This window comes from Lissotriton vulgaris, chromosome 5, assembly GCF_964263255.1.
Source record: "Lissotriton vulgaris chromosome 5, aLisVul1.2, whole genome shotgun sequence".
Taxonomy (NCBI): Eukaryota; Metazoa; Chordata; class Amphibia; order Caudata; family Salamandridae; genus Lissotriton; species Lissotriton vulgaris.
The window spans coordinates 540,736,057-540,757,366 of NC_141693.1; positions in this window are offsets into that span (position 1 = coordinate 540,736,057).

A 21,310-nucleotide genomic window follows, 5' to 3' on the forward strand; every position below is an offset into this window, starting at 1 on the left:
CCAGTGAGTGGGAGTACGGCTCCAGCTCCAAGGGACCTCGTGTCTGCACCGCTGCTGATCGCATCGCCTCGTGCCCTCTCGACGCCGTGAGCGCTGCTCACTCTGTGCAACCGCATCATCGACGACGCCTGCTGAGGCCTGATCGACACCGAAGACGCGACGCCGGATTGCTCGACGCCGCTGATCATCGTGTGCTTCATTAACCAAAGGTACTGTGTTGTTGGGGGTCCGTGTGACTCCGGGCTCGACGTAGCGCTCCTCGCGGTCGACGCCGAACCTTTGGATTAACTTTACCTCGACGTCGTGTAGCTCCCGTGTGAGTTACCCTGTTGCTAAGAACTGTGTTTCCAAGAAGAAGATTTGCTTTGATACTAAAGACTTTGTGCTAAAGAAGAAATTACCTTGAACTATTTTTCCCCCTTCCCAGCGTATTTATTAAGATTGTGTACATTTTTGTCGTTATCTGGTCTTGTGCTAAGCCTTATATAAAAATACTTATTTTTATAATACTACTGTGTCGTGTCCATTTGTAGTGTATTCACTTAGTTACTGTATGTGGTCATAAATGCTTAACACACAGCCTCTGAGATAAGCCTGTTCTGCTCTGCCAAGCTACCAAGGGGGTGAGCAGGGGTTATCAAAGGGTGATCCCCTTGCCCTGACTAGAAAAGGTGTGTCCCTATTTGTCAGAAGTGCATACCTCTGCCAACTAGAGACAGCCGGTTCTAACATTGGACGCAGCGGTGAGGATTTGAACCTTGCATTTATGACCCATGTACAGTGATTAGTGTGCGCTACATAGTGAAAGCAGACCATAGCGCAGCCACAATCTAGTTTGGAAGGATCCTATTTTTGGTTCTCCGCTTTTCTGAAACTTGATTTTTTGAACACTGCCAGTTTTTGACAATGAGTGACACCGGAGTCACTACCCCTGTTGTTGGCGTGGAGGAGTTCGACAGAGCGAAGATAAACGACTACGGCTTGAAGAAACTGAAATCCTTCTGCAAGCAGTTTAAAGTTCCTACCAAAGGCCTCTCGTCGAAAGAGGAATATCTCAAAGCTTTGTAGGCTTGGTTGGAATCCAGAGATCCCACTGATCCGGTGGTGGTACCGCCAGTGGAAGGGGAAGAGGAGGCGCCAGCGAATGGGCCTGAGTCCTCTCCCGGAAGCAGTGTTTCCTCCAAAGGTCTTTCCCCTGAAGAGCGAGAAGAAAGGGCGAAGGAACGGGCATACAACATGGAAATGGCAAGGCTAAAGATAAATGGGCAGTTGGAGTTAGAAAATGCAAGAGCTAGGAGAGAAGCTGATTTGGAGACCAAAAGGCTGGATTTCGAAAGAGAGAAGTTAGCTTTGGAGCGTGATACCAAGTTGAGGGAGTTGGAGATCCAAGCTAAAAAGTTAGAATTGAATCCCTCTGGTGGCAGCATCCCATCTGTGCCTGCAGAAAGTAGGTTTTATTTTCCCAAAGATGTGATAAAAGATTATCATAGGAACGAAGATATTGGTCAGTGGTTTAAAGCATATGAGTTAGCATTGTTGGCCCACCAGGTCCCTGAGAAGAATTGGGGAGCGGGGTTGTGGGGTCGCTTTGTGAATGAGGGGAGAGATACCCTGTTAGACATGCCTGTTGAGGATAGGATGTCGTATGCTCATATGAAAGATGCTTTAATGTTGCGGTATGGCCTAACCCCCGAGAAGTACAGACAAACTTTTAGAGAATGTAAGAAATTGCCTGGTACGACGTGGGTTGAATATGTGTCTTATTTTTGCAGAGCCATGGATGGTTGGGTAAAGGGCAGCAAAGTAGACAGTTATGAAGCTCTTTATGATTTGTTTGCTTGGGAGCATTTGTCTAACAACTGTTTTCCAGAGCTGCGCCAGCACCTTATTGATAGCAAGATATCTAACCCTAGAAAACTTGCTGAGGAGGCGGACCGCTGGGTCAGTACCAGGGTCCACAAGGGTCCACAAGGGTCCAGTGGGAGACTCAGCCAAAGGTGGGCAGGGTCCCCAGCAGAAGAGTGGGGGGGACAAGGGTAAACAGAAGGAGTCTCAGAAAGGGCCCCAAAGTAATCCCCAAGGGAACCAAGGAAAAGGTTCCCAGCCTCCCCCTGAGAAAAAGCCAGGGGCCCCGACGGGTAAACCTGTTCATAGGGGCCCCCTAACCTTCTACGTTTGCGGGCAGGTTGGACACCGGTATTACGACCCCCAGTGTCCCATGAAGAAATCGAATGCACCGCCGAGTGCACCCCCCCGTCAGTTGGCGAGTGTAGCCCTGGGAGGGGAGGAGATGGTTGTCCCTGGTGGGAGGGGTCCCGCAGAAATGTCCCTGGTCTCGCTAGGAGACATGCAAATGGTCCCTCCACCCCCTCTGCCTAGTAACACTAGTAAATATAGGCAGTGGGTGACCATTAATGGCCATAGAGTGGAAGCTCTCAGAGACACCGGAGCGAGTGTGACAGCTGTCAAGTATCACCTAGTGTCCAGAGAGCAGGTGGTTCCCCACGCATTCTACCCTGTGATAGCTGCTGACAACTCCCAGAAAGAGTGTGAGGTAGCTCAGGTTTCCTTTGAATGGGGGGGAGTTTCAGGTACTCTTCAGGTTGCTGTGAGGCCCGCCATGCCTGTCGATTGTCTCCTGGGCAATGATTTAGAAGACTCCCCTTGGGCTAAGGTGGAGAGAGAGGCGCACTTGAAAATGTTGGGTGTGCCAGAGTGGGTGTGTGCAACCACTCGATCGATGACAGCGAGTAAGGGTGTTGATTTGGTCCCGGAGCCTGAAAATACGGCCTAGGACCCAGCTGTGAAGAGAAGAGGCAGGAGGTGCGGGAAACCTGCCCCGTAGTTCCCGTGGTCCATAGTTCCCGTGGTCCAGGAGGAGGTAGACCCTGAGGGGGATGCCCTGGAACCCACAGGGGAACAAATTGCCGAACTGGGAGACCTGCCCGAGCTGACCCATTGGCAGCAGGATGGTGGTCCCTCCAGGGAGGAATTTTGTGCCGAACAGAAGGTGTGCCCTTCTCTTGTGGGCATGAGGCAGCAGGCCTCAGCCCAATCCTCAGGTGATCAGTCAGGGTCACATTTTGTGTACTGGGAGAACGAACTCCTGTATAGTGAGCCTAAGGCTGCTGAGCCTGGGTCAGCCCGTGTGCTGGTGGTACCCCAGCGCTTCAGAGCCTTCCTACTGGGTTTGGCTCATGACGTTCCGTTACCTGGACATCTGGGGCAGGACAAGACCTATGACAGGCTTGTCACCCATGTTTATTGGCCTCAGATGCGAAGGGATGTAGACATCCATTGCAAGACTTGTCACACTTGCCAGGCAAGTGGGAAAAGCGGAAGGAAGCAGAAGGCTCCCCTCCAACCTTTTCCAGTGGTCAGCACCCCCTTTGACCGGGTGGGTATTGACATTGTTGGGCCCCTGGACCCCAAGACAGCCCTGGGCAACAGGTTCATCCTGGTCTTGGTGGACCATGCCACACGGTACCCGGAAGCCATCCCTCTCCGAACAGTGACGGCCCCCGTGGTGGGACGGGCACTGATGGGTGTTTTCTCCCGGATGGGGTTCCCCAGAGAGGTGGTGTCAGACCGAGGCACCAACTTCATTTCTAACTATATGAAGTCTCTGTGGAAGGAGTGTGGGGTAACCTACAAGTTCACCACTCCTTACCACCCTCAAGGAAACGGGCTGGTTGTGAGATTCAACCGGACCCTGAAAGGCATGATTATGGGTCTTGAAGAACCAATGAGGCGAAAATGGGACGTCCTCTTGCCATGCCTGTTGTTTGCTTACCGTGAGGTGCCGCAAAAGTCTCTAGGGTTCAGCCCCTTTGAGCTCTTATACGGTCACCCGGTAAGAGGGCCTTTGAGTCTGGTCAAGGAAGGCTGGGAGCAATCTCCCAGGAAACCTCCCCAGGATGTATACAGCTACATTCTGGCCTTTCGGAACCAGACTCGGCACTTCAGAGAACTTGCTCAGGCAAATCTGGAGGCCAGCCAGGAGGAGATGAAGCGATGGTACGACCGGAATGCCACTCTGGTAGAGCTTCAGCCTGGTCAGGAAGTGTGGGTCATGTCCCCTGTGGAACCTTGTGCGCTCAAGGACAGGTGGACTGGACCGTTTAAGGTTGTGGAGAAGAAGAGCGATGTCACCTACCTGGTGGACTTGAAATCTCCCAGGAACCCCTTGCGGGTCCTGCATGTCAACCGTTTGAAGCCCCACTTAGAAAGGTCCGAAGTGGGCATGCTCCTAGATACAGATGCTAGAATGGAGGAGGAGAGTGAGCCTCTTCCTGACCTCCTGTGTGCTAAAGACCAAGATGGGTCAGTGGATGGTGTTGTCCTCTCTGACACACTGACCCTTGAACAGAAACAGGATTGTCGCCACCTGTTGGGACAATTCCCGGATCTGTTTTCCTTGGTTCCGGGTGTCACTCATTGGTGTGTCCATGACGTTGACACCGGAGACAGCCCTCCTGTGAAGCACAAGGCTTACAGGGTGACTGACAAGGTCCGAGCTTACATTAAGGAGGAGGTCTCCAAAATGTTTGCGTTAGGGGTGGTTGAGTCCTCTAGCAGTCCTTGGGCCAGCCCAGTGGTCTTGGTCCCAAAGGCTGCAGCGCCTGGTGCTTCACCGGAACTTCGGTTCTGTGTGGACTACCGAGGACTCAATTCAGTCACGAAGACTGACGCGCACCCCATCCCCAGAGCTGATGAGCTCATCGATCGATTGGGGGCTGCCCGGTACCTTAGTACGTTTGATTTAACGTCTGGGTACTGGCAGATCGCCTTAACCGATGGGGCAAAGGAGAGGTCAGCATTCTCCACACCAGATGGGCTATACCAGTTCCGGGCGATGCCCTTTGGGATGAAGAATGCCCCTGCCACCTTCCAGAGGTTGGTCAACCAGGTCTTGGCTGGACTGGAGGATTTCAGTGCCGCCTACCTGGACGACATCGCAGTGTTCAGCGCCAGCTGGGAGGAACACTTGCGCCACCTCCAGGAAGTGTTGTTGGCCCTGCGCAGAGCAGGACTCACAATCAAAGCCAGTAAGTGCCAGATTGGGCAGGGTTCTGTGGTGTACTTGGGGTACCAATTAGGGAGCGGCAAGGTTGCCCCCCTGCAACCCAAGATTGATACCATCCTGGCTTGGGCGCCGCCCAAAACCCAAACTCAGGTGAGAGCCTTCTTAGGACTCACGGGTTATTACAGGAGGTTTGTCAAGGATTACGGTAACATTGTGCACCCCTTGACTTCGCTGACTTCCAGGAAGCAGCCACGAAATGTGATCTGGACTGATGCCTGTCAAACGGCCTTCGACACCCTGAAAACTGCAATGTGCACAGCACCTATACTCCAGGCACCCGACTTTTCAAAAGAATTTATTGTCCAGACGGACGCTTCAGAGCATGACGTGGGGGCTGTTCTAGCTCAGGTGAATGAAGAGGGCCGAGACTTGCCTGTAGCCTTCATCAGTCGAAGGTTACTTCCCAGAGAAACGAGGTGGAGTGCGATAGAGAGAGAAGCATTTGCTGTGGTCTGGGCGCTGAAGAAGCTAAGACCCTACCTGTTTGGGACTCACTTCCGGGTTCAGACAGACCACAGGCCCCTCAGATGGTTGATGCAGATGAGGGGTGAGAATCCGAAACTGTTAAGGTGGTCCATTTCCCTACAGGGGATGGACTTCACGGTGGAACACCGCCCTAGTACAGATCACGCCAATGCTGATGGTCTGTCCAGATTTTTCCGCCTTAGTGATGAGGACTCCCTCGGTCAAGGGTAGTTCTCCCCACATTTCAGCTGGAGGGGACACGTGTTAGACCTGACATCTTTGGCTTGAGTCTCTCCTCCATTTTTTCTGTTTGCCTCCACTGTTTTACGATGTTTTGCTGGTATATGCTTTGGGCGCCGTGCCACTGCTGATCAGTGCCACAGCGCAAGTGCTCCTGATGTTAAATTGATGTATCGATTGTATCCATGTTTGGCTTATTTGGTTTACTGTCAGTCCCTAGTCTAGTGCACCCGGAGTGCCGGGGCTTGTAAATACAAATGCCGCTCGTGGGCTTGCAGCACGCGTTGTGCCACCCACAGGAGCGGCCTCGTAAAAGAATGTCTATGGGTCGGTCATTGCGAGACCCACGTGCAGCCTAGTGCTGTCACGCAGGCTGCGCAAGTATACCTACTTGCCAGCCCCTCAAACCTTCCCTTGACTTCATGTTAGTCACCCCTATGGTAGGCCCACGGGCAGGGTGCATTGTAAGTATAAGGTAGGACACGCCTGACAAAGTTGGCATGTCCTAAATAGTGAATTACCGCCATCTTCGTTCTTCACTATTGCGAGGTAGCCTGCTCTCCATTAGTTAGAATGGGCGGCCGGGATTATAAATGCTATGATCCTAGCTGGCTCGGGGAGCATGGTGCAATGTCGAGTTTGGTATCCCTGAACTCGGGGTTTAATTACGCATCCGTTGGTGTGGATGGTTTTTGGACTCTGGGTTCGAAAATAGCACTTTTAGAAAGTGTCTATTTTCTTGTCTAACCATTTCTGGTTTCTGCTGGTCTTGCGTGTGTGTGACAGGAGCTGGGTGGCTCCAGAGGTCTGGATGAGTCAGTGTGGGATGAGTGGGACATTTGCGTTGAGAGTAGGGGGAGAGTAGTTGTTGATAGCCTGCCCTGCCTGGTACAATGCTGGCTCCACCTCCTGCCAAGCGACTGATGGCTCTGTGCCTGCCATGGACGATCCTAGCCCCACCTCCTGCCAGGAGGCCGATAGCTCTGCTCCTGCCAGTGTCAATGCTGGCTCCATCTCCTTCTGGGCGTCTGAGGACCCAGCCCTGCGCAATGAATAGGCCAGGTGTTTCTGCCTGGCTCCACCCACAACAGACCCAGGATGTTGGGAAGTTCCCCTGCATGGACAAAGGGATCAAAGCCAAAAAGGGGTATAAGAGAAGGACCCCTGAACCAAGAAATTAGATCACTTCTGACAAGGAACCCTGTAACCAAGGACAAGAGGCCTGCTGATCTGAGGACTTGCCTACCCCTTCTGCCAGTGTGCTGTTTGCTGGGGGGAATCCTGCAGTGCTTCTTTATTTTTGCCTAGGAACCAGGAGAGAGGAACTGTGTGTGTACTCTCACGCTTGTTAAGAAAATCTCCAAGGACTGGAAGAGTGCCAGTCTCCTGCTGAAGTCACAGGGCTAAAGGACTTCATCTGCTTAAAGTGCTATTTGCTGGAACCGTGAATCCAGCACTTCTGAAAGAGCCAGCAATCTCGACGCCGACGGACGTCGCCGAATCCAGCTCGACATAGTGGGTAACGGCCCCAGTGTCCCGCTTCCTCGACGCCTGACGCCGGGCCCGATCGACGCCAGCAGCAACGCCAGTGAGTGGGAGTACGGCTCCAGCTCCAAGGGACCTCGTGTCTGCACCGCTGCTGATCGCATCGCCTCGTGCCCTCTCGACGCCGTGAGCGCTGCTCACTCTGTGCAACCGCATCATCGACGACGCCTGCTGAGGCCTGATCGACACCGAAGACGCGACGCCGGATTGCTCGACGCCGCTGATCATCGTGTGCTTCATTAACCAAAGGTACTGTGTTGTTGGGGGTCCGTGTGACTCCGGGCTCGACGTAGCGCTCCTCGCGGTCGACGCCGAACCTTTGGATTAACTTTACCTCGACGTCGTGTAGCTCCCGTGTGAGTTACCCTGTTGCTAAGAACTGTGTTTCCAAGAAGAAGATTTGCTTTGATACTAAAGACTTTGTGCTAAAGAAGAAATTACCTTGAACTATTTTTCCCCCTTCCCAGCGTATTTATTAAGATTGTGTACATTTTTGTCGTTATCTGGTCTTGTGCTAAGCCTTATATAAAAATACTTATTTTTATAATACTACTGTGTCGTGTCTATTTGTAGTGTATTCACTTAGTTACTGTATGTGGTCATAAATGCTTAACACACAGCCTCTGAGATAAGCCTGTTCTGCTCTGCCAAGCTACCAAGGGGGTGAGCAGGGGTTATCAAAGGGTGATCCCCTTGCCCTGACTAGAAAAGGTGTGTCCCTATTTGTCAGAAGTGCATACCTCTGCCAACTAGAGACAGCCGGTTCTAACAATCACACATTGCAGATAAGCTTAGAAGCTTTGAGGCTTCCCGCCTGCACTGGATTATCGTGTTGCTCTTCAGCCAAGTTATTTTGCAGGTGCTACTGCAAGAAGATTCACCTTAGTAGCCCCTACACCCATCTCTAAGGTACACAACTGGCATCAGTGTGTGCCTCAGCCATACCAATTTCAGTATGATTTAACAATGTATATTTTGCCAGGGATTTATCCTATTATTAAATTGCAAGCCTGTTGGGTTTTTGTCAGTTCATATGACACATTGTTCTATTGTATGTCCATTTTGCGCTCACTTGGCATACATTTTGTGTCATCCTCTCATTTGCCACCAGGGCCTGATCTGCCATGTGTTCAAATGCCATATGTGGGCATATTGTGATGCAGGACAACAGTGCTGTACAACACATACAACATACGGTGGAGGTGAAAGGCCCAATTAATGAGCATTCTTTCAGAATTATTCTAGGGTTGACTTACCTTGGCCCAGGACCGGAACAGTGTGTGGTCCCTGAACAGATGTCACATCCAACCTTGCAGCAGAAGTTAGTGTGTGTCTTTGATTCTGGGAGGACAGCATTGTACCTACAATGATAAGTGTGTTTTCCAACTTTACATTTTTTATCAATGAACACCCATTCTGTATTATTTCACCAACTTTTTTCATCACTAAATCGCTACTGTAATAACCAGGGGTTCACCTCCGGGTGGAGGAAGCACACCACTTGACCCTAAGATGATGCTATCACGTAGCTGGAATTCCAGATAGGTGGAGAACCAAGATATACCGCCCCCCAAGTACGTGAATGAGGGTTTTTTATCGGTAGAGGAACAAAATGTATGTATGTATGTATGTATGTATGTGTGTTCTTATATAGCGCTCGACTTACCCTAGGGCATCTCGGCGCTTGCCTTGGGAACCCATCCAGGCTTTTCCCTGTGAGATAACCCATACTGGGCATCCCCAAGGTGAAATCCAGGCATCCCGCCGCGGGGGGCCGTTGTGGAGATTAAGCAAGCTAATGCCCAGAGTTGCAGAGTGTGAACCCGTGATTAGAGTGGGCACCGAAGCGAGAATTATCGAGTCCGTGGACAATTGGGCTCAAGACCCTGCCGCGTACCACGTAGCGGACGTCACTGACAGGCAGCCCATGGACCAAGTCGGGGTGTATTGTGGTAAGGATAGCCTCCTCCAGTGGGTTGAGACGGATGCGGGTCCCGGGTATGCAGCAGATAGGATCCTGCTTAATTTGATTCAGGAGTACTTCTCCTTAACCCTCTGCCTTTCATCCTGCCACTTCGTCTTGATGTCCTGTACTGTGCGCCTCTCCTCCTCCAATGCTGTGACAGCAGTGGCTAATTGCTGCCATAGGGCTACCTTCTGTGTCCCACTGGTGCAGTACGGTGGGAGTCCATATAGGCGTTTGTGGTGCCTCACTATAAACTACACACGCATGGTGGTCTCCTCTGCTGTAAAGTTTCTTTTTCTCCTCATTAGTTCAATTTTTCTCTGGCAATGTGAGCGTTGTGGACACGAACTCTCTGTGGCCAAACTTGTTCCTTCAATGTGTGCTGCTTTTATGTGTTTTGTGGTGCATCTCAATTAGTGTTCATTGGCTTCAGCTGGAGAGTGGTGGGGGATGGTAGGCACTTGCAACATTCATCATGGCAAAATTGAGCTATTAGCTGAGATTGGCTGCAGTGTATCAGCGGATCCCTGGTGGGGGATGGTAGGCACTTGGACAGGTGTTTACCCTTGGCTAAAATGATCAACGGCCACAGATCGTATATTCTGGCCCGTAATCAGAAATTCCGGCCCTGAATCGGAAATTCCGACACAGAGGCAGAAAATCCGGGCCGGAATCGGAATTTCCGACAGAGCCGGAAATTCCAACCCGGAAGCGGAAAATCCGGCCCGGGTGCAGACGTAAAGTTAGTAGTCGTAAGTCTATTCAGTGAATACCTAAAGTAGTAAGCTCATTCTGTGAATACCAAAAGTAGTAAGTTCATTCTGTGAATGCCAAAAATAATAAGTGCATTCTGTGATTACCAAAATGGTAGTAAGTTTGGGATTTTGCCTTAAGTTCATTCTGTGAATCAGGCAATAAAAGCACAAAATTTAAATTAAAAAAATTTATAAATGTTATATAATTAAATTACTTCCCACCCTATTCCCCTAAAACCCCACAGCCCGATACGGAACTAAAAACGCAAAATTAATTTTTTTTTATAACTACTAAAAATGTAACATATATATTAAAAATAGAAACAATTCTCATGCACAAAAACAGACATCACATACATATAAAAGATTTACTAAAATGAATAACAATAATAAAAAACTATATTTTTAACAACAATATTTTTGCAAACGATATTAAACACTTTAATATTTTTTAAATCGATATTACTTACCTTAATTTGATATTCTTGACCTTGATAGTTTTGCTGCTGAAATTTCTGACCCATCATATTTGCAACTGGATATTTGTGCAATTTGATATTTGTACTCGATATTCTGTTTCTGCACCGTCCATCACACACTGGCCTCACTAACATCCCTATGCAAGAGACAGTGAAAGAATGTCTGTTGATGGCTCAGTGTTGTAGCCTGAGGCAGATCCAGAGTTACTTTGCCTTCTGTAGTTAAACTTGCCTTTGACAGATTACTTGATTAAGGCTGAAGGATATAGATATATATCTATATATTAACTGAAAAAAACAAAGGTTTCAGGGGCGTTATAGTTAGCTGGACATTTCACACGTACAAAACCATAGAAATTCCCCCGTTATAGTTAGTTCAGCTAACTACAACTCGCTCCCCCGCAATGCACTGCTGATGACGTCACATATTACATTTCTCATGACATGGTCAGTGACATCCCTCATGACATCACTGAGGACATCTCAGTTGTGTGAAAGGACTCAATGGGTACGTATGTTGGCAAACCATTTGGTTTGGTCATGAAGCCCTCACCCACCAACCTAGTTGGTGGCATGCTTCATCATCGGGCCCACCACAGTGACACTGAATGTGTCCCGGGTGTGCTGCGACTCCAGATTACTGGGGAGCTGGTATACTCGCTGAGTGTGCAGTGTTGGTGGATGTGAAAGTGACAATTAAAAGCTATACAGTGAGTCCCAGTACCCGAGGGTATATGGATAGACTTTAATTACTGGGCCCCTGTTAGCAACTAGAAAGGCAAACGGACGCGTTGGAGTAAATTATGACCTCCTTCGTCCTGTGTGGTCTAAATATTTCAGCCAGGCCTTTTGATTAAAACTGGCTTTCCTCAGGACCAATGAGTATGTGAAGGTGACAATAAATATTTTAAGTGAATTGTGGTGTAATTAAAAGTGTCGCACTCGCTAAGGTGCGTTACGTGTAAGAGGGGGATTCCCTCTACTTTAACTTGCTGTTTAAGCTTCCTTGGGTCACCTGGCATGGAGAAAATACCGGAATTGCCGATCTGTGTGCTCCATAGACCTGTTGTCCTGCTGCGGTGCCCCAGCACGAGCCCCTACACTGCCCAAGCACCACCCCCTTCAGTACCTAAACACAACTGCACTACCCTAAACCCCAAAACACTACCCCCATCACGACCCACTACACTACCCAAACACCACTGCACGACCCAAAACCCTAAAACATGACCCGCCCACACTACAAAAAAAACACTGCACTACCTAAACCCTAAAACACTAGAACCCAGCATGACCCCCTACAGTACACAAACACCACTGCACTACCCTAAACCCTAAAACCCTAACCCTACACTACACAAACACCACTGCACTACCCTAAACCCTAAAACACTACCCCCAGCTTGACCCTACACTAAAAAAACACCACTGCACTACCGTAAACCCAAAACACTACCCCAGCACTACCCCCTATACTACCCAAACTATCTTGAAGCACTACCCACAGCAAGACGCCCTACACTACCCAAACACCACTGCACTATACTATACCCTAAATCTACCCCCAGCATGACCTCCCATACTACATAAACACCACTGCACTACCCTAAAACATTACCTCCAGCACGGCACCCTACACTACCCAAACACCACTGCACTACCCTAAACCTAAAACACTAACCCCAGCATGACCCTCTACACTACCCAAACACCACTGCACTACCCAATACCCTAAAACATTACCCCTATACTACACACACTTAACTGTACTACCCTAAACCCTAAAACACTACCCAAAGCATGACCCCATATACTACACAAACACCACTGCACTACTCTAAACCCTAAACACTACCCCCTACACTACACAAACACCACTGCACAACCCTAAAACCTAAAACACTACCACCAGCATGACGCCCTACACTACACAAACCCCACTGCACTACCCTACACCCCATATACTATACAAACACCACTGCACTACTCTAAACCCTGACACACTACCCCCAGCATGACCCCTCACAACACAAACACCACTGCACTACCCTAAATGCTAAATCTACCCCAGCACAAACCCCTACACTACCCAACCACCACTGCCATACCCTAAACCCTAAAACACTACCCCCAGCATGAACCCCTACACTACCCAACCACCACTGCCATATCCTAAACCCTAAAACACTACCCCCAGCATGAACCCCTACACTACCCAAACACCACTGCACTACCCTAAAGCCTAAACACTAGCCCCAGCACTACCCACTACACTACACAAACACCACAGCACTACCCTAAACCCTAATATACTACCGCAGCACTACCCCTACACTACACAAGCACCACTGCACCACCCTAAACCACCCTACACCATACAAACACCACTGCGCTACCCTAAACCCTGTGTGGTATGTAGTGAAGGGGGTTGCGCTGGGGGTAGATTTAGGGTTTAGGGTAGTGTGGTGGTGTTTGGGTAGTGTAGGGAGTCATGCTGGTGGTAGTGTTTTAGGGTTTATTGTAGTGCAGTTATATGTGAGTAGTGAAGGGGTCGTGCTGGGGTAGTGTTTTAGGGTTTAGGGTAGTGCAGTGGTGTTTGGGTAGTGTAGGGGGTTGTGCTGGGGGTAGAGTTTTTGGGTATAGGGTAGTGCAATTGTGTTTGGATAGTGAAGGAGATCATGATGGTGGTAATGTTTTAGGGTTTAGGGTATGGCAGTGGTGTTTGGGTAGTGTAGGGGTTCAATCTGGGGGTAGTTTTATAGGGCTTAGGATATGGCAGTGGTGTTTGGGTAATGTAGGGGGTCGTGCTGCGGGTAGATTCAGGGTTTAGGGTAGTGCAGTGGTGTTTGTATAGAGTAGGGAGGTTTAGGGTGGTGCAGTTGTGTTTGTATAGTGTAGGGGGTTTAGGGTGGTGTAGTGGTGTTTGTGTAGTGTAGGGTGTCATGCTAGGGGTAGTGTTTTACAGGTTAGGGTAGTGAAGTGGTTTTTGTATAGTGTAGGGGGTTGCCTTTTAGTGTTTAGGGTAGTGCAGTGGTTTTGTGTAGTGTAGGGGGTCATGCTGTGGTAAGTGTTTTAAGGTTTAGGGTAGTGCAGTTGTTTTTGTGTAGTGTAGGGGGTCGTGTTTTAGGCTATAGGGTAGTACAGAGGTGTTTGGGTAGTGTAATGGGTCATGCTGGGGTTAGTGTTTTAGGGTTTAGGTAGTGCCGTGGTGTTTGGGTAGTGTAGGAGGTCGTGCTGGGGTAGTGTTTTAAGGTTTAGGGTAGTGCGGTGGTGTTTGTGTAGAATGAGAGGTCATGCTGGGGGTAGATCTATGCTTTAGTGTAGTGCAAGAGTGTTTGGGTAGTTTAGGGAGTCGTGCTGGGGTAGTGTTTTAGGACTTAGGATAGTGCATTGATGTTTGTGTAGTGTAGGGTGTCATGCTGGGGGTAGCATTTTAGGGTTTAGGGTAGTTCAGTGGTGTTTAGGTGGTGTAGGGGGTAGTTCTGAGGTAGTGTTTTGGGTTTACGGTGGTGCAGTGCTGTTTTTTCTAGTTTGGGGGGTCGTGTTTTAGGGTTTAGGGTCGTGCCGTGGTGTTTGGATAGTTTAGGGGTCACGCTGGGGTTAGTGTTTTTGGGTTTAGGGTAGTGCAGTGGTGTTTGTGTAGTGTAGGGGGTCGTACTTGGGGTAGTGTTTTAGGGTTTAAAGCAGTGCAGTGGTGTTTGTGTTGTGAAGGGGTCATGCTGGGGGTAGTGTTTTAGGGTTTAAGGTAGTGCAGTGGTGTTTGTGTAGTGTAGGGGGTTGTGTTCAGGGTTTAGGGTAGTGCAGTGGTGTTTGTGTATTATAGGGGGTCATGCTGTGGGTAGCGTTTTAGGGCTTAGGGTGGTGCAGTCGAGTTTGTGCTGTGTAGTGGGTCATGTTTTAGGGTATAGGGTAGTGCAGTAGTGTTTGGGTAGTGTAGGGGGTCATGCTGGGGTTAGTGCTTTAGGTTTAGGGTACTGCAGTGGTGTTTGGGTAATGTAGGGGCTGTGCTGGTGGTAGTGTCTTAGGGTTTAGGGTAGTGCAGTGGTGTTTATGTAGTGTTGGAGGTCCTGCTGCGGATAGATTTAGGATATAGTGTAGTGCAGTGGTGTTTGTGTAGTGTAGCGGATCATGCTGGGGGTAGTGGTTTAGTATTTAGGGTAGTGCAGTGGTGTTTGAGTAGTGTAGTGGGTAGTGTTTTGGGTTTACTGTAGTGCAGGGGTGTTTTTGTAGTATAGAGGGTTGTGCTGGGGGTAGTGTTTTAGGGTTTAGGGTAGTGCAGTGGTGTTTGTGTAGTGTAGGGGTAGTGTTTTAGGGTTTAGGGTAGTGCAGTTGTGTTTTTGTAGTGTGAGGGGTATTTGGGGGTTTAGAGTTGGGCAGTGGTGTTTGGGTAGTGTAGGGGGTCATGCTGGGGGTAGTGTTTTTGGGTTTAGGGTAGTGCAGTTGTGTTTCAGTAGTGAAGGGGGTCGTGCTGGGGTAGTGTTTTAGGGTTTAGGGTAGTGCAGTTTTGTTTGTGTAGTGTAGGGGGTTATGCTGGGGGTAGTTTTAGGGTAGTGCAGTGGTGTTTGTGTAGTGTGCCGGGTGTGCTGGGGGTAGTGATTTTGGGTTTAGGGTAGTGCAATGGTGTTTGTGTAGTGTATGGGGTCATGCTGGGGTAGATTTAGTATTTAGGGTAGTGCAGAGGTGTTTGTGTAGTGTACCGGTCATGCTGGGGTAGATTTAGGGTTTAGGGTAGTGCAGTGGTGTTTGGGTAGTGTACGGGTTGTGCTGGGGTAGGGTTAGAGTTTAGGGTATAACAGTGGTGTTTGGGTAGTGTAGGAGTAGTGCTGGGGTAGTGTTTTGGGTTTACGGTAGTGCAGCTGTGTTTTTGTAGTGTAGGGGGGCGTGCTCCGGGTAGTGTTTTAGGGTTTAGGGTAGTGCAGTGGTGTTTGTGTAGTGTAGGGGGTAGTGTTTTAGGGTTTAGGGTAGTGCAGTGGTGTTTGTGTACTGTAGAGGGTCGTACTGAGTTGTAGTGTTTTAGGGTTTAGGGTAGTGCAGTGGTGTATTTTGTAGTGTTGGGGGTCATGTTTTAGGGTTTAGGGTTGTGCAGTGGTGTTTGGGTAGTGTAGGGGGTTGAGCTGGGGGTAGTTTTATAGGTTTTAGGGTATGGCAGTGGTGTTTGGATAGTGTAGGGGGTCATGCCGCTGGTAGATTTAGGGTTTAGGGTAGAGCTGTGGTATTTTTGTAGTGTAGGGGGTTGCGTTTTAGGGTTTAGGGTAGTGCAGTGGTGTTTATGTAGTGTAGGGAGTTGCGTTTTAGGGTTTAGGTAGGGCAGTGGTGTTTGTATAGTGTAGGGGGGCTAAGGGTGGTGCAGTGGTGTTTGTGTAGTGTAGGGGGTCATGCTGGGGGTAGTGTTTTAGGGTTTAGGGTAGTGCAGTGGTGTTTTTGTAGTGTAGGGGGTTGCATTTTATGGTTTAGGGTAGTGCAGTGGTGTTTGTATAGTATAGGGGGTTTAGAGTGGTGCAGTGGTGTTTGTGTAGTGTAGGGGGTCATGCTAGGGGTAGTGTTTTACGGTTTAGGGTAGTGCAGTGGGTTTTGTATAATGTAGGGGGTTGCGATTTAGGGTTTACAGTAGTGCAGTGGTGTTTTTGTAGTGTAGGGGGTCATGCTGAGGGTAGTGTTTTAGGGTTTAGGATAGTGCAGTGGTGTTTGAGTAGTGTAGGGGGTAGTGTTTTAGGGTTTAGGGTAGTGCAGTGGTGTTTGTGTACTGCAGGTGGTTGTGCTGGGTTCTAATGTTTTAGGGTTTAGGGTAGTGCAGTGGTGTTTTTGTAGTGTGGGGCTTGTGTTCTAGGGTTTAGGGTTGTGCAGTGTTGTTTAGGTATTGTAGGGGGTCGTGCTGGGGGTAGTGTATTTGGGTTTAGGGTAGTGCGTTGTGTTTGGGTAGTGAAGGGAGTTGTGCTGGGGGTAGGGTTTTAAGGTTGAAGGCAGTGCAGTGGTGTTTGTGTATTGAAGGGGGTTGTGCTGGGGGTAGTGTTTTAGAGTTTAGGGTAGTACAGTGGTGTTTGAGTAGTGAAGGGGGTCGTGCTGGGGTGGTCTTTTAGGGTTTAAGGTAGTGCAGTTGTGTTTAGGTAGTGAATGGGGTCGTGCTAGGGATAGTGTTGTAGGGTATGGCAGTGGTGGTTGGGTAGTGTAGGGGTTCATGCTGGGGGTAGATTTAGGTTTTAGGGTAGTGCAGTGGTGTTTGTGTTGCGAGGGGTTGTGCCGGGGTAGTGTTTTAGGGATTAGAGTAGTGCAGTGGTGTTTGTATAGTATAGGGGGTTAGGGTAGTGCAGTGGTGTTTGTGTAGTGTAGGGGGTCATGCTGGGGGTAGTGTTTAGGGTGTAGGGTAGTGCAGTGGTGTTTGTATAGTGTAGTGGGTAGTGTTCAGGGTTTAGGGTAGTGCAGTGGTGTTTGTATATTATAGGGGGTCATGCTGTGCGTAGCGTTTTAGGGTTTAGGGTGGTGCAGTCGAGTTTGTGCTGTGTAGTGGGTCATGTTTTAGGGTATAGGGTATTGCAGTAGTGTTTGGGCCGTGTAGGGGGTCATGCTGGGGTTAGTGCTTTAGGTTTAGGGTACTGCAGTGGTGTTTGGGTAGTGTAGGGGCTGTGCTGGTGGTAGTGTCTTAGGGTTTAGGGTAGTACAGTGGTGTTTATGTAGTGTTGGAGGTCATGCTGGGGATAGATTTAGGATATAGTGTAGTGCAGTGGTGTTTGTGTAGTGTAGCGGATCATGTTGGGGGTAGTGGTTTAGTGTTTAGGGTAGTGCAGTGGTGTTTGATTAGTGTAGTGGGTAGTGTTTTGGGTTTACTGTAGTGCAGGGGTGTTTTTGTAGTATAGAGGGTTGTGCTGGGGGTAGTGTTTTAGGGTTTAGGGTAGTGCAGTGGTGTTTGTGTAGTGTAGGGGTAGTGTTTTAGGAGTTAGGGTAGTGCAGTGGTGTTTGTGTACAGTAGGGGGGTATTTTGGGGTTTAGAGTTGCGCAGTGGTGTTTGGGTAGTGTAGGGGGTCATGCTGGGGGTAGTGTTTTGGGGTTTAGGGTAGTGCAGTTGTGTTTCAGTAGTGAAGGAGGTCGTGTTGGGGTAGTGTTTTAGGGTTTAGGGTAGTGCAGTTGTGTTTTTGTAGTGTGGGGGGTATTTTGGGGTTTAGAGTTGTGCAGTGGTGTTTGGGTAGTGTAGGGGGTCGTGCTGGGGGTAGTGTTTTCGGGTTTAGGGTAGTGCAATTGTGTTTCAGTAGTGAAGGGGGTCGTGCTGGGGTAGTGTTTTAGGGTTTAGGGTAGTGCAGTTGTGTTTAGGTAGTAAAGGGGGTCGTGCTGGAGGTAGTTTTTTAGGGTTTAGGGTAGTGCAGTTTTGTTTGTGTAGTGTAGGGGTTTATGCTGGGGGTAGATTTAGTGTTTAGGGTAGTGCAGTGGTGTTTGTGTAGTGTGCCGGGCGTGCTGGGGGTAGTGATTTTAGGTTTAGGGTATTGCAGTGGTGTTTGTGTAGTGTATGGGGTCATGCTGGGGTAGATTTAGTATTTAGGGTAGTGCAGAGGTGTTTGTGTAGTGTACCGGTCATGCTGGGGTAGATTTAAGGTTTAGGGTAGTGCAGTGGTGTTTGGGTAGTGTACAGGTTGTGCTGGGGTAGGTTAGAGTTTAGGGTATAACAGTGGTGTTTGGGTAGTGTAGGGGTAGTGCTGGGGTAGTGTTTTGGGTTTACGGTAGTGCAGCTGTATTTTTATAGTGTAGTGGGGCGTGCTCCGGGTAGTGTTTTAGGGTTTAGGGTAGTGCAGTGGTGTTTGTGTAGTGTAGGGGGTAGTGTTTTAGGGTTTAGGGTAGTGCAGTGGTGTTTGTGTACTGTAGAGGGTCGTACTGAGTTGTAGTGTTTTAGGGTTTAGGGTAGTGCAGTGGTGTATTTTGTAGTGTTGGGGGTCATGTTTTAGGGTTTAGGGTTGTGCAGTGGTGTTTGGGTAGTGTAGGGGGTTGAGCTGGGGGTAGTTTTATAGGTTTTAGGGTATGGCAGTGGTGTTTGGATAGTGTAGGGGGTCATGCTGCAGGTAGATTTAGGGTTTAGGGTAGTGCTGTGGTATTTTTGTAGTGTAGGGGGTTGCGTTTTAGGGTTTAGGGTAGTGCAGTGGTGTTTTTGTAGTGTAGGGGGTTGCATTTTAGGGTTTAGGGTAGTGCAGTGGTGTTTGTATAGTATAGGGGGTTTAGAGTGGTGCAGTGGTGTTTGTGTAGTGTAGGGGGTCATGCTAGGGGTAGTGTTTTACGGTTTAGGGTAGTCCAGTGGGTTTTGTATAGTGTAGGGGGTTGCGATTTAGGGTTTAGGGTAGTGCAGTGCTGTTTGTGTACTGTAGGGGGTCTTACAGTGGGAAGTGTTTTATGGTTTAGGGTAGTGCATTCGTGTTTGTGTAGTGTAGGGGGCTGTGTTTTAGGCAATAGGGTAGTGCAGTGTAAATGTAAATGTGTTTGTATTTATATAGCGCCTTCTACCCAGAGATCTCGTAGTGCTGTATTCATACCTCTGTGGAACCCTTCCTAGCTTTCCTGTGAGATTTCCACTCCTGGGCACCCCCAAGGTGAAGCCAGGTATCCAAGCGCTGCTGGGGCCGTTGTGGAGATTAAGCAAGCTATTGCCCAGAGTCACAGAGTGGGACCCATGATTAGACTAGGCACCGAGGCGAGAATTATCAGGTCCGGAGAGATTAAGTCCGAGAGCCGCCGAGGCGGGAATTGAACCCTGGTCACGGGCCAGACCTCTGCATCAGGGTCTGCCGCTCTAACCATTGAGCCACGCTTCTCAGCAGTGGTGTTTGGGTAGTGTAAAGGGGTCATGCTGGGGTTAGTGTTTTAGGGTTTAGGTAGTGCAGTGGTGTTTGAGTAGTGTAGGAGGTCATGCTGGGGGTAGTGTTTTAAGGTTTAGGGTAGTGTGGTGGTGTTTGTGAAGTGTGAGAGGTCATTCTGGGGTAGATTCAGGCTTTAGTGTAGTGCAGTGGTGTTTGGGTATTTTATGAAGTCATGCTGGGGTAGTGTTTTAGGGTTTAGGGTAGTGCAGTGATGTTTGTGTAGTGTAGGGGTCATGCCTGGGGTAGCATTTTAGGGTTAAGGGTAGCGCAGTGGTGTTTTTGTGTAGTGTAGGGGGTTGTACTTGGGGGTAGTGTTTTAGGGTTTAGGGTAGTGCAGTGGTGTTTGTGTAGTGTAGGGGTTTGTGCTGGTGATAGATTTATGGTTTAGGGTAGTGCAGTGGTGTTCGGGTAGTGTAGGGAGTCGTGCTGGTGGTAGTGTTTTAGGGTTTAGGGTAGTGTAGGGGTAGTGCAGGGTAGTATTTTGGGTAGTAGGAAATGCTTTCAGTTTTTTACTTTGATTCCATCAAGAAGGCATTTGATGTGTCACAAATTTGCCATAAATTTAGAATGTTAGCACTCTAGTTGTTCATTAGATCACTGTAGTAAAGCTGCTGATCACCAGGGGGTTAACTGGAAGTCTACTGCTGGTATTGAAAGTGATTGTTTCAGTCTGCATGTCAGAATTTTCTAATGAAATAGAAGAGGATTTGAGATCTCACTTAAAACATGTCCTAATTTTTCTTTCCACAGCACTAACCATAATTTCCATGACAAAATGAACCCCCTCATGTTGTTCCTTTTTAAATTCAATGTTTTAAGAGTTACCAGTTTATTCCAATCAAGATGGCTTCAGGTGTGCCATAATGTTGTCATAAGTAAGACTGTTAGCGCTCTAGTTGATCTTTAGAACACTCTGGGAAGCTGCAGTATTTATTTATAAAGTAGAACACAAAGGCATCAACTGACAGGCTGCTCCTGTTGAAATATAACAGGAAGATATTTGAGATCACACTTGAAACATGTCCTAATTTTTCTTTCTGCGCTGCATTCCCCCTTATTGCTGAAGTCTCCCATGGTCCGCCACGGCTGGTGCCGTTTGTGCGGAGGGGACCGACTCCAACATTTCCTCTCCCCTTCAGACTCGGAGGAGGTTAGCATTCAAGCTTCTGCGGCAGTCCCACCTACTTCCTGAAGACAAAAGGGAGTGTGCAGAGCGGACGCGCAGCCAACACAAAACACTATGAGGGCAGCAAGCCAGAGCTCTGTCTAGACTACGGTAATGCCCGCACTCTGTTTTGGTCTTTTTCAAATTGCTACATATGGTCACTGCTTTCAAGTACCTGTTTTTTAAAATCTGCACTGCATTCCCCCTAACCGCTGAAGGCTCCCTTGGTCCGCGGCGGCTGGTGCTGTTTGTGCAGAGGGGACCGACTCCTCCATTTCCTCTCCCCCTCAGACTCAGGGGAGGTTAGCATTCAAGCTTCTGCGGCAGTACTGCCACCTTCCTGAAGACAAAAAGAAGTGCACAGAGCGGACACGCTGGCGGAGTGTCAAAGGCGCACCAAAGGCAAACCTGTTTGCGCTCGTCTGCGCCTGACCGTCACCAGTCACGCTGCCCTTTCTCCTTTCTGTCTCCTCCTTAACACTACCCCCTCATCAGATACCAGTAATGACTATCATCAAATACACCAGCCAGGAGCTACACTCCTTAAACAGAGCTTGTACCATTCCTTCCTCGACCACCAATTTTCCAAATACTCCAGAATGCCTATACATCACTAAGGCAGTTGTACCAACAGTGAACAACACCACTCTCCCACTGCCTACAAATCCGAATTCAGGGTCAGAGTTTGTAAAAGCACTATATTGTAATATACGCTTCCTCCTCAAACACTCACGCTAAATCTGGTCTTTACTAGACTCGGTGAAGCCAGACCTTTGTT